General features: G+C 51.7%; 1 pseudogene; it reads right to left on the minus strand.

Annotated features, from left to right (window-relative positions):
• Positions 1-10,834: 10,834 nt before the first annotated feature.
• On the minus strand, positions 10,835-11,758 carry LOC121978654 (annotated as a pseudogene).
• Positions 11,759-12,255: the final 497 nt, after the last annotated feature.

Raw genomic sequence — 12,255 nt, forward strand, 5'->3', positions numbered from 1 at the left:
AGTTCCGTCCAAGAAGTTCACAGTCGCGGGCGCGACACTCGATCTTTAACGACATAGCTCGTCGGCACGGGTATTTATAGCCGATCGGCGCGGCTCCCGATCTTTAACGACGGAGCTCGTCGGCGCGGGTATTTATAGTCGATCGGGCTCGTCGACCTTCCGCTCGGACATTTATAGACGCCGGCTCGTCTCTCGATCTTTAATGTCGGAGCTCGACGGCGCGATATTTATAGCCGGTCGGCGCGGCTCTCGATCTTTAACGATGGGGCTCGTAGGTCTTCCGCTCGGACGTTTATAGACGCCGGCTCGTCTCTCGATTTTTAACGTCGGAGCTCGATGGCGCGGATATTTATAGCCGGTCGGCGCGGCTCTCGATCTTTAACGACGGGGCTCGTCGGTCTTCCGCTCGGACGTTTATAGACGCCGGCTCGTCTCTTGATTTTTAACATCGGAGCTGGACGGCGCGGATATTTATAGCCGGTCGGCGCGGCTCTCGATCTTTAACGACGGGGCTCGTCGGTCTTCCGCTCGGACGTTTATAGACGCCGGCCTCTCGATTTTAACGTGAGCTCGGACGCGGATATTTATAGCGGTCGGCGCGGCTCTCGATCTTTAACGACGGGCTCGTCGGTCTTCCGCTCACGTTTATAGACGCCGCTCGTCTCTCGATTTTTAACGCCGGAGCTCGACGGCGCGGATATTTATAGCCGGTCGGGCGGCTCTCGATCTTTAACGACGGGCTCGTCGGTCTTCCGCTTGGACGGTTTATAGACGCCGCTCGTCTCGATTTTAACGTCGGAGCTCGACGGCGCGGATATTTATAGCCGGTCGGCGCGGCTCTCGATCTTTAATGACGGGGCTCGTTGGTCTTCCGCTCGGATGTTTATAGACGCCGGCTCGTCTATAGATTTTTAACGTCGGAGCTCGACGACACGGATATTTATAGCCGGTCGGCGCGACTCTCGATCTTTAACGACGGGGCTCGTCGGTCTTCCGCTCGGACGTTTATAGACGCCGGCTCGTCTCTCGATTTTTAACGTCGGAGCTCGACGGCGCGGATATTTATAGCCGGTCGGCGCGGCTCTCGATCTTTAACGACGGGGCTCGTCGGTCTTCCGCTCGGACGTTTATAGACGGCGGCTCGTCTCTAGATTTTTAACGTCGGAGCTCGACGGCGCGGATATTTATAGCCGGTCGGCACGGCTCTCGATCTTTAACGACGGGGCTCGTCGGTCTTCCGCTCGGACGTTTATAGACGCCGGCTCGTCTCTCGATTTTTAACGTCGGAGCTCGACGGCGCGGATATTTATAGCCGGTCGGCGCGGCTCTCGATCTTTAACGACGGGGCTCGTCGGTCTTCCGCTCGGACGTTTATAGACGCCGGCTCGTCTCTCGATTTTTAACGTCGGAGCTCGACGCGGATATTTATAGCCGGCGGCTCGATCTTTAACGACGGGCTCGTCGGTCTTCCGCCGACGTTTATAGACGCCTGCTCCTCGATTTTAACATCGAGCTCGGCGCGCCTCGATCTTTAACGACGGGCTCGTCGGTCTTCCGCCCGGACGTTTATAGACGCCGGCTCATCTCTCGATTTTTAACGTCGGAGCTCGACAGCGCGGATATTTATAGCCGGTCGGCGCGACTCGATCTTTAACGACGGGCTCGTCGGTCTTCCGCTCGGGCGTTTATAGACGCCGCTCGTCTCGATTTTAACGCCGGAGCTCGACGGCGCGGATATTTATAGCTCGGCGCGGCTCTCGATCTTTAACGACGGGCTCGTCGGTCTTCTGCTCGGGCGTCTCTCGATTTTTAACGTCGGAGCTCGGCGGCGCGGATATTTATAGCGGTCTCGATCTTTAACGACGGGCTCGTCGGTCTTCGCTCGGACGTTTATAGACGCCGGCTCGTCTCTCGATTTTAACGTCGGAGCTCGACGGCGCGGATATTTATATCCGGTCGGCGGGCTCGATCTTTAACGACGGGCTCGTCGGTCTTCGCTCGGGCGTTTATAGACGCCGCTCGTCGATTTTTAACGCCGGAGCTTGACGGCGCGGATATTTATAGCCGGTCGGCGCTCTCGATCTTTAACGACGGGCTCGTCGGTCTTCCGCTCGGACGTTTATAGACGCCGGCTCGTCTCGATTTTTAACGCCGGAGCTCGACGGCGCGGATATTTATAGCCGGCGGGCGCGTCGATCTTTAACGACGGGCTCGTCGGTCTTCGCTCGGGCGTTTATGACGCCCGCTCCTCGATTTTTAACGCCGGAGCTCGACGGCGCGGATATTTTAGCCGGTCGGCTCTCGATCTTTAACGACGGGCTCGTCGGTCTTCCGCTCGGGCGTTTATAGACGCCGGCTCGTCTCTAGATTTTTAACGTCGAGCTCGACGCGGATATTTATAGCCGGCGCGGCTCTCGATCTTTAACGACGGGCTCCGGTCTTCCGCCGACGCTTATAGACGCCCTCGCCTCGATTTTAACGCCGGAGCTCGAGATATTTATAGCCTGCGACTCTCGATCTTTAACGACGAGGCTCGTCGGTCTTCCGCTCGGACGTTTATAGACGCCGGCTCGTCTCTATATTTTTAGCGTCGGAGCTCGACGGCGCGGATATTTATAGCCGATCGGCACAGCTCTATGGTTTAACGTCTGGGCTAGACGGCCTAACCAGGCTAACTCCTTACCAGGTCAAGCGACCTTGGCCTTCATGCCTTATCCCGTGCTTGAACAGTTTTTATGCCTATCCGAACGGCACGGGTCATTTGCTTACGAATCTAAATGCATACTCCCCCTGGCCGATCGGCTCGGGGGCCTTCGCTATTCGAGCACTTGGCTCGAATAATCCATATGCCCCTGCCGAACGGTACGCCGTTCAGCGGAGAATGCTCAATGTGTTTTCATCTTTTTGCTCCCTGCATCACAAGTATATAGGCGACCATAAAGTATATAAATTTATATTTAGCGCACCTTTCACCTAGCTTGGAGAACGTACTCCTGGCTGAACGGCTCAGGGTCTGCTTCGTCGAGCATTTTGGCTCGGATAATTTACCTCCGTCTGAACGGTACGGGGCCTTCAATTCTTGTTGATGATGCCTTATATTTGTTCTCTTGATTCTTCCTTTCTGCATTTCAAGTATTCAGTCGAAAAAAGTACACAGGATGATTTACATTGATACACCTTTCACCCCGCCCGGTAAGGCTGGAGGTGGTTCGCGCTCCACGGTCTATCTAGCTGCCGACCGTCCTCGTCTTCCAAATAATACGCGCCCGAGCGAAGCTTTTCGATGATTTTGAAGGGACCTGCCCACGGAGCTTCAAGCTTGCCGACGTCGCCGACCGGCTTGACTTTCTTCCAGACCAGGTCGCCGACCTGGAATGATCTGGGAATGACGCGCCGGTTGTAGTTTTGCTTCATCCGCTGACGGTATGCCATCAGCCGAACGGATGCCTTGGCTCGCTCCTCGTCAACCAAATCCAGCTCCATGTTCCTTCGCTCGGCGTTGCCTTCATCGTAACATTGGACCCGGACGGACTCGACGCCGACTTCAACCGGGATGACCGCTTCGCCGCCGTACACCAGATGAAAAGGTGTGACGCCCATTCCTTCTTTAGGAGTCGTTCGTATGGCCCATAAAATGCCCGGCACTTCATTCGGCCAGCTTCCTCCCACGTGGTCGAGCCGAGCGCGCAGCATACGGAGAATTTCCTGATTGGCTACTTCGGCTTGACCGTTGCTTTGGGGGTAAGCCACGGACGTGAAGTGTTGCTCGATGCCGTAGCTTTTGCACCACTCTTCTAGCACCTTCCCTGTGAATTGCCGCCCATTGTCGGAAACCAATCGGCGAGGGATACCGAACCTACAGATGATGTGTTGCCAGATGAATTTTTTGACCATCTGCTCGGTGATCCTGGCTAGTGGTTCGGCCTCCACCCACTTGGAAAAATAATCGACCGCCACCAGTAAAAATTTCCTCTGCCCGGTCGCCATCGGAAATGGACCCACAATATCCATTCCCCATTGATCAAACGGACATGAAACGGTTGATACTTTCATCTCCTCTGCCGGTCGGTGGGAGAAGTTGTGATACTTCTGGCATGAAAGGCATGTAGATACTGTCCGAGCGGCGTCTATTTGTAAGGTCGGCCAGAAATATCCAGCTAGCAGGATCTTCTTAGCTAGTGATCGTCCGCCCGGATGTCCTCCACACGATCCTTGATGTACCTCTTGGAGGATGTAAGCTGAGTCCTCCGAGCTCACGCATTTCAACAGCGGGCGAGAGAAAGCCTTCTTATAGAGCTGATCGCCGATGAGTGTGAACCGACCGGCCCTCCTCCTGAGCAGCTGAGCTTCATCCCGATCGACCGATGTGGCTCCCGAGCGAAGGAACTCTATGATGGGTGTCCTCTAGTCGCTTGAAAACGTGAGGTCTTCCATCCGGTCGACGTGCGCCACCAGCAGTACTTTTTCAATTGGTTGCTGAATGGCAACCGGCGTTATTGAGCTTGCGAGTTTGGCTAACTCGTCGGCTGCCTGGTTCTCCGTTCGGGGGATCTTCTGAATAAGAACCTCTCGGAAAGTAGCTTTGAGTTTTTCAAAGGCCTCAACGTAGAGTTTAAGCCGAACGCTGTTGATCTCAAAGGTGCCAGAAAGTTGCTGAGCGGCCAACTGTGAATCCGAATAGAGAGTCACCCGACCGGCACCCACATGCCGTGCTGCCTGCAATCCGGCTATGAGGGCCTCATACTCTGCTTCATTGTTGGTATCTTTGTAATCCAGCCGGACGGATAGATGCATCTTTTCTTCTTGAGGTGAGAGCAGCAATATTCCAATCCCACTTCCGAGCCGAGTGGAGGACCCATCCACATATATTCTCCACATAGCTTCCGGCTCTGGCCTTTGCACTTCGGTCACAAAATCAGCCAAGGATTGCGCTTTGATCGCCGAGCGGGGCTGGTATTGGATGTCGAATTCACTTAGTTCTGTTGTCCACTTAATGAGCCGTCCGGACGCTTCTGGATTCAACAGCACTCTTCCTAGTGGACTATTCGTCCGGACAATGATGGTGTGAGCCAAGAAATATGGTCGAAGGCACCGAGCGGCTAGAACCAAAGCAAAGGCCAACTTCTCGAGCCCGGTGTAACGAGATTCAGCATCTTTTAAACTGTGGCTCAGAAAATACACCGGCTGTTCCTCGCCGCTGGACCTTACAAGTGCCGAGCCTACAGCATGCTCGGTTGAAGACAGATAAACATAAAGTGACTCACCCCCGATCGGCTTGGCTAGTACAGGCAGGGAATTAAGATATGTCTTCAATTCTTCGAATGCTCGGTCGCATTCCTCGTCCCAGTGAAATTTAGTGGCCTTGCACAAAATTTTGAAGAAAGGGAGGCTCCGGTCGGCAGTTTTGGAGATGAATCTGGACAATGCGGTTATCCGACCGGTCAACCGTTGCACTTCCTTTGTATTTTTTGGAGGCGGCATGTCTTGTAGAGCTTTCACCTTGCTGGGATTTGCTTCGATTCCCCGCTCGGTCACTATGTACCCCAAGAAGCGCCCTCCTTTTGCTCCGAACAAGCACTTCTGGGGATTTAGCTTGACTCCATATTTGCGCAGCGTTCGGAAGGTTTCTTCCATATCCTTGAAGAGATCGGCCGCTCGGACGGATTTGATAAGAATGTCGTCCACATATACCTCCACATTCCGCCCGATCTGCTCCCTGAACACTTTGTTCATCAAGCATTGATAGGTGGCCCCGGCATTCTTCAATCCGAACGGCATCACATTGCAGCAATATGTGCCGTCGGCAGTCACGAAGCTGACTTTTTCTTGATCTTCACGGGCGAGCGGCACTTGATGATAGCCTTGGTAGGCGTCGGGCATGCATATTAACTCGCAACCGGCTGTAGAGTCCACCAGCTGATCTATCCGGGGCAGGGGATAAAAATCTTTGGGGCATGCTTTGTTTAAGTCCCTAAAGTCGATGCAGACTCTCCACTTGCCGCCCGGCTTGGAGACTAATACTACGTTAGCCAGCCAGCTCGGGAACTGCACCTGTGGCTGGCCTCGTTTTCTACTTCCGCCGGATGATGGCATTCGCTCAGATCGAAATCTCTTTTTCTCGCTTTATCGCCGAGCGTCCGATCGGACATGCAACTCATGCTGCGCTATGCTCGAGATTCCGCAACTCATGTGTCGACCAGACGAAGACATCATGATTTCGTTGGAGGCATTGGATCAGCCCCTCCTCCTCCAGATCGAGGCGATAAAAGTCGTGGCCTCCGATCGGGTTGATGGATCTGAACCTCCTCCTTTCATCATAAATTAAAGCGGAGGTTTCTCGGTTATGGCGTGTACCTCGATCCGAGGCGCCTTCCGAGCGACGTCCGCTCGGATCATCTCTATATAACACCGCCGAGCTGCTAGCTGATCTCCCGCATTTCTCCCACTTTGTCCTCCACGGGAACTTGATCTTGATGGAAGGTTGAGACGATCGCTCGGAATTGCGCCGGTCGTCCCAAAATGACGTTGTAGGACGAAGGAGAGTCGACCACCACGAAGTTTATTGTCCTAGTCCTCCTGAGCGGCTCTTCTCCCAGCGAGGTAGCCAGTCGGATCTGTCCGACCGGCTGCACTTCGTTACCCGTAAACCCGTAGAGCGGCGTTGTCATGGGCAGCAGCTCGGCTCGATCAATTTGCAGCTGAATATAATGTTGACCGAGCTCCCTGTGTCAACAAATATGTGGTGAATAGTGTAATTTGCTATTACCGCTTTAACGAGCAGAGCGTCGTCGTGGGGCACTTCAACGCCTTCTAAGTCCCCAGGCCCGAAAGTGATTTCCGGTCCACTTGCCCGCTCTTGGCTGCAACCGACTGCGTGGATCTGGAGCTGCCGGACGCCCGCCTTTTTGGCTCGATTGGAGTCTCCTCCGGTCGGCCCGCCGGCAATAACGTTGATCTCGTCCCGGGAAGTATTGCTCCTGTTTTCCTCTTCCCGAGTGGACGGTCGGGACCGTTCTCTAGACGCCCGGCGATTCTCCTGTCTCGGAGATCGGTGCCGATCGGGCGTCTGTTGATGTCGCCTCTCGGTGCGGGTCCGATCGGCTTCATGGGTCCTTTGTCTCCTGTCGCTGGGAGGAGACCGTCGTTCGGCATTCCTGGGAACGGGATTAGCCACGAAAGGAAGACTTCGATAATCCCTCGTGTTGTGCGTATCCGTCCGGTGGAAGGAGCAGAACATAGGGATCCACCTCTTCTTTGGCTTGGGCCGAGCGGCAGCTACCTCTTGTACTTGGGACCTCACCCGAGGGGAGCAGATTGCTTCGGCCCTTGGTCCTCTCGGCGGTTGATGAGCGACGTGTTGTTTCCGTTCGGCATGAATAGGTGCCCGCTCGGTTGGAGTTTCCTTTTTCCGGGCGGCTTGCGCTTCTTCCACGTTTATGTATTCGTTGGCTCGATGTAGCATGTGATCATAATCTCGGGGCGGCTTTCGGATAAGCGCCCGGAAGAAGTCCCCATCCACAAGGCCTTGCGTGAAGGCATTCATCATCGTCTCCGATGTGGCCGTTGGAATATCCATCGCCACTTGATTGAATTGCTGGATGTAAGCTCGAAGCGATTCTCTCGGCTCTTGCTTGATGGCGAACAAGCTGACACTTGTCTTCTGATAACGCCGACTGCTGGCGAAGTGGTGGAGGAAGACCGTTCGGAAGTCCTTGAAGCTAGTGATGGATCCGTCCGGTAGCCTCCGAAACCACCGTTGAGCCGATCCAGAAAGAGTGGTAAGAAAGACTCGGCACTTTACGCCATTTGAATATTGATGGAGCGTAGCTGTGTTATCAAACTTACCCAGATGATCATCCGGATCCGTTGTTCCGTTGTACTCGCCGATCGTCGGAGGCACGTAGTACTTGGGTAGAGGGTCTTGTAGAATAGCCTCCGAGAATTGGCGATTGATCCGCTCGGGAGATGAGTCCGCCCGGGGGGCTTTCCCTTTTCTGTCATCTCGCCTTGGCATTTCGTCTGAAGAAGATCCTCTATCTCTTCGAGCTGGTACGGCTTGAGGGGTGCGAAATAAGGCCCGATGGAATGCAACGGTGGCTTGAGGTGCTTCTGTTCGGCCACCCGACGCAGATGTTGCTTGTTGCTCCGGCCGCTCGGTGGCTGCTTTCTGTTTTTGCTCCACAAGTTTGGCGGCCCTTATCTCGACCAGAGCTTCGAGTACTTCCGTCGAAAGCACCACCGTGTGTTATCGTCCAGCCTCATCCATTGTTTCCAGTCGGATGCAGGAGCGTTCCCACAGACGGCGCCAAATTGATCCTGTCCGAACCAGGAGTCAACGGAAGCTGGGGGTGTGGCGCTTCTTGCTGGATCCTCGAGTGCTCCGGTGAATCTGCAACAAAACCGAGCCGGGAGGGGTGTCCCGGCGACGGCCCTCCGACGCTCAAGTCAGGCGAGGAATAACAAAAAGGTGGCCTCAGGATCAAGACTCGCGTACCTCCAGTGAAGAAATGAAGACCTTATATAGACCTCTCGAAGGAGCCTGGGTGCGCCAATCAAAGCAATCACCTGCTTTCGGCCATGCCCAGGCATGGGTCTGTCAGAAGGACCATGCCCCAGGTATGGGTCTGTCAGAAAGACGTCCATAAGGCTATACCGCTACTGTACCAACCTCTCCATGATGTGACGGCGAGTTCCTCCATCGTGCACTCTTGTGTACGGCGTAATCATCAGACATGCCTTTGCTGACATCCCATATCCTGAGCCGAACGAATAGGCCGCTCGGCTAACCTTTGTACCCTCGCCTTTATCCTGGCCGAACGGACCACCCGCTCGGCCCTTCGGTCCTAGCCGGGCAGACTCCCCGCTCGGCCATTCGGTTCTCCCGCCTTGGCGTCGGAAACCCAAGCCCATGACTGGGTTATCTTTGGTTCCGCTCGGACCTACTCAGCTGCTCGGCGCGGCCGTTAACCGCTTAGTCAGCCCTCCATCTGTCCTCAAGCTGAGACCCTTCAGGAAGTGGGTCCCCCATTCTTACTGCCGGATCAACCCTCATAGACATCGGTGGAACAATAACAGTTTTAAGCAAAAACTGATGTCTTTGAGTATTTTACACCGTTTTTTCCAAAAATCGGTGTCTATGAGCGCAGATTTTCGCTCATAGACATCAGTTTTTTAGTCGATGTCTATGAGCGTCTTTTTTTCGTTAATAGACACCAGTTTTAATAGCGGTTTTTAAAATCCGGTGTTAATGAACAAAATAAAATATTTTAATTTTTCCACTAGCCAAAATTTGCAACACTACACAACAAAGTTCCCTCCAAACCTAAACCTATATCACGCCCCTTCCTCCGACCATCTCTCTCAGCCTAAACCTAAACCTAAACCTGACCATCTCTCTCAACCTCATCTCCCTCTTCCCCTTCCTAGATCGACGCCCCTTCCTTCTCCATCCAACCACACTGCATCTCCTCTAACTCCTCCCTTTGGGTGAGAAGAGGAGACCTTCTTCTCATTCTGTAGCTTTTCCTTCCCCATCTCCCACACATTCCCTTCCCCAATCCACACCCATGCCCTATCCTCTTCCTCAGCGAGGACGGCTCCGATTCGTCGCCACCGCCGCGAAGAAGAAGAAGAACCCTTGGCTCGACCCCTTCGACTGCGGAGAGGACCCCGACATCGAGTACGGATCCCTCTTCACCGACGGAAAGAAGGAGGAGGACCCTCGCCCTCCGACAACCCCTACGGCTTCCTCAAGTTTCCCATGGGATTCAAAGTCGAGCTCGCCTCGCTCGCCTCCAAGGTCCGTGGCGACGTGCGCCTCTGCTGTTGCGTCATCTTCGGCGGAGTCTACGAGAACCTCCTCTTCTTCCCCATGATCCAGCTCATCAAGGATAGGTACCCCGGCGTGCAGATCGATGTCGTTGCCTTGCCCATGGGGAAGCAGGTGTACAAGGTGAACAAGAATGTGAGGTGGGCGAATGTGTATGACCCCGACGAAGATTTCCCGGAGCCGGCGGAGTACGTCAACATGATCGGTCTGTTAAAGGTACAAATGAAAGGGGGAAAAACACATGATCCTTGAAATGGAATGACAGCAGAAATCTCACTAGCTTTTTACGAATTTGTTGATAGAATTGATACTATGATTTGATCTTGTCGACCAAGCTTGCTGGACTTGGCCATGTGGCATTCCTGTTCATGGCATCTGCTCGGGACAAAGTAAGCTACGTGTACCCTAATGTCAATGCAGCAGGCGTAGGCATGCTGCTCACAGAGACCTTCACTTCTCCAACCATGAACCTCTCCGAACGTGGATACAACATTTGAGGCAACCACCATTGATGCCTCAATTCTAAACAAACAAACAAAAAAATCTTTTGTTGTTGTGGATTGTTCATTTGTGATACTTGTGGTGTTTCAGGTACGATGAAATGGAGGAATGGTTAGGAATGATTGTTCTTTTGTTGTTGCATGTTACATGCTTAGTGATGTATCTTCTGTGTTGTCAAAAGTTTTGTTGTTTGCTAGAGCTTATTAAACTTAGCATCCTTGTTTCTCCATTTCCCTTCTCCCTTATTCTGATCTCTCTAATGCTTCCATTCACATTTCAGCTATTCGGCCGTCCACAGTGGCTCATTGTCAAGTCACGTTCACAGTGCTACATCGACAAGGTATTGCCTCTCCCCGAGTGTTTGAACTCATTCTTTGTAAACTTTTGACTCAAAGTTGATGCTTATTATAAGTAGATAAGAGAAGAATTGGAGAGCAGATCATGTACTATTAGAACAAGGTGTGCTGTGGAATCAGTTTTTAGTACTGATGCAGGTAAACAATGTCAGAGCAAGATGGTCTGAATTAAACCACTAAACATTGGCATCTTAGCTACATTCTGTATCACATTTAATCCTCCACGTCTGCACATTTCTTGCAAAGTTGCAATTGCATTCTCCTTTGCCTTAGGGGTGCCCCTTTTCATTAACCCTACCAGATTTGTGATTGCAGTATCCTCACTTGCAATTGTCTGCGCCAGAATGTGATGCCCCATAAGTAATGTCAGAGCTCCAGCAGCCTCCTCAGCAACAATTTCATCTATCAAAGCTCCCGCCAAGGCTGAAACTGCTCCCATATTCAACATTTGGGACCAGCTCTCAGGATGGGTCAAAAGATTAAACAAGGCCATCACTGCATCTTTCTTTCCCCTTGGGCTTCCCTGCATCAGTAAATCAGCTAGTGCTGCAACAGCACCATGCTCATCCACAATCATCTTCTTGAAGTCATGGACAGCAGAGAGGCTGAACAATGTAGCAGCTGCATTCTCCCTTGCCTCAGTAGTTAACCCATATCTCAGAACATATACTATTAATTCCAAACAACCATTCTCCTCCATAATCTTTCTCTTGTTTTCATCATGAATAGATATGTTCAATATTGCAGTCAGGGCATTCTCTTGAGCAACTAGATTTGTAGACCGGAAAAGCCGGTAGAGAGCTGGGATTGCTCCACCCTCTGCAATGAAAGACCTATTCTCCTTCTCGATTTTTGCCATTAATCGGAGTTCACGGGCTGCGACAGCCTTCACTTCCTACGAACCAGCTGATAATTGTTCTACTAGCATTAACACTGTGATTCGGTTAGCTTTGATTGCTGTGATTCGGTTAGCTGCTAACGAGGTTTGGAGTCTGAACAAGGCCTCGATGTTTGAAGTCTTGATTGAGTTGCTTCTTTTTTGGAAGACAAATGGTTTATTGTCATTCTTCATTGTTTTAGTAGGTCTTGTGGATGCAGGTTGATAGAGTATAAATATGAACTATTGTGACATCTTTGACTTGAGGAATCATATAATAGTTTTTGGTAGGATGCTGTGTGGTATTGTTCTCTGCCACAAGTTATGCGCTAAAAAAGCATGGTTAATTTGTTGTTAACTGTGGATATTGTAGATTTTTGAAGTACATGATGATTTGTTGTTGACTTGCATACAAAAGAAGAGAAGTTTATTTACTATGTGTAGTTCTTGTTTGTGTGAACTCTTAATCATTTTCTATTTATTTCAGGTTCTTCATAACATTACTGTTGCAGAATACTTTCACTGGAATATGCTATGTGATTCAATAACTCCTATTTTTCCACTGGACTGTTAATTTCTTTTTGATTTTGTGGATAACTTTGCTGCAAACTATGCTCTGAAGAGAGTTTATTATATCAACTATGCATTGGGGATATCTGGACGCAAGAAACCTTGCTGGCATCTATTATGAA

The sequence above is a fragment of the Zingiber officinale genome, chromosome 4B, assembly GCF_018446385.1.
Source record: "Zingiber officinale cultivar Zhangliang chromosome 4B, Zo_v1.1, whole genome shotgun sequence".
In the NCBI taxonomy this organism is placed as follows: domain Eukaryota; kingdom Viridiplantae; phylum Streptophyta; class Magnoliopsida; order Zingiberales; family Zingiberaceae; genus Zingiber; species Zingiber officinale.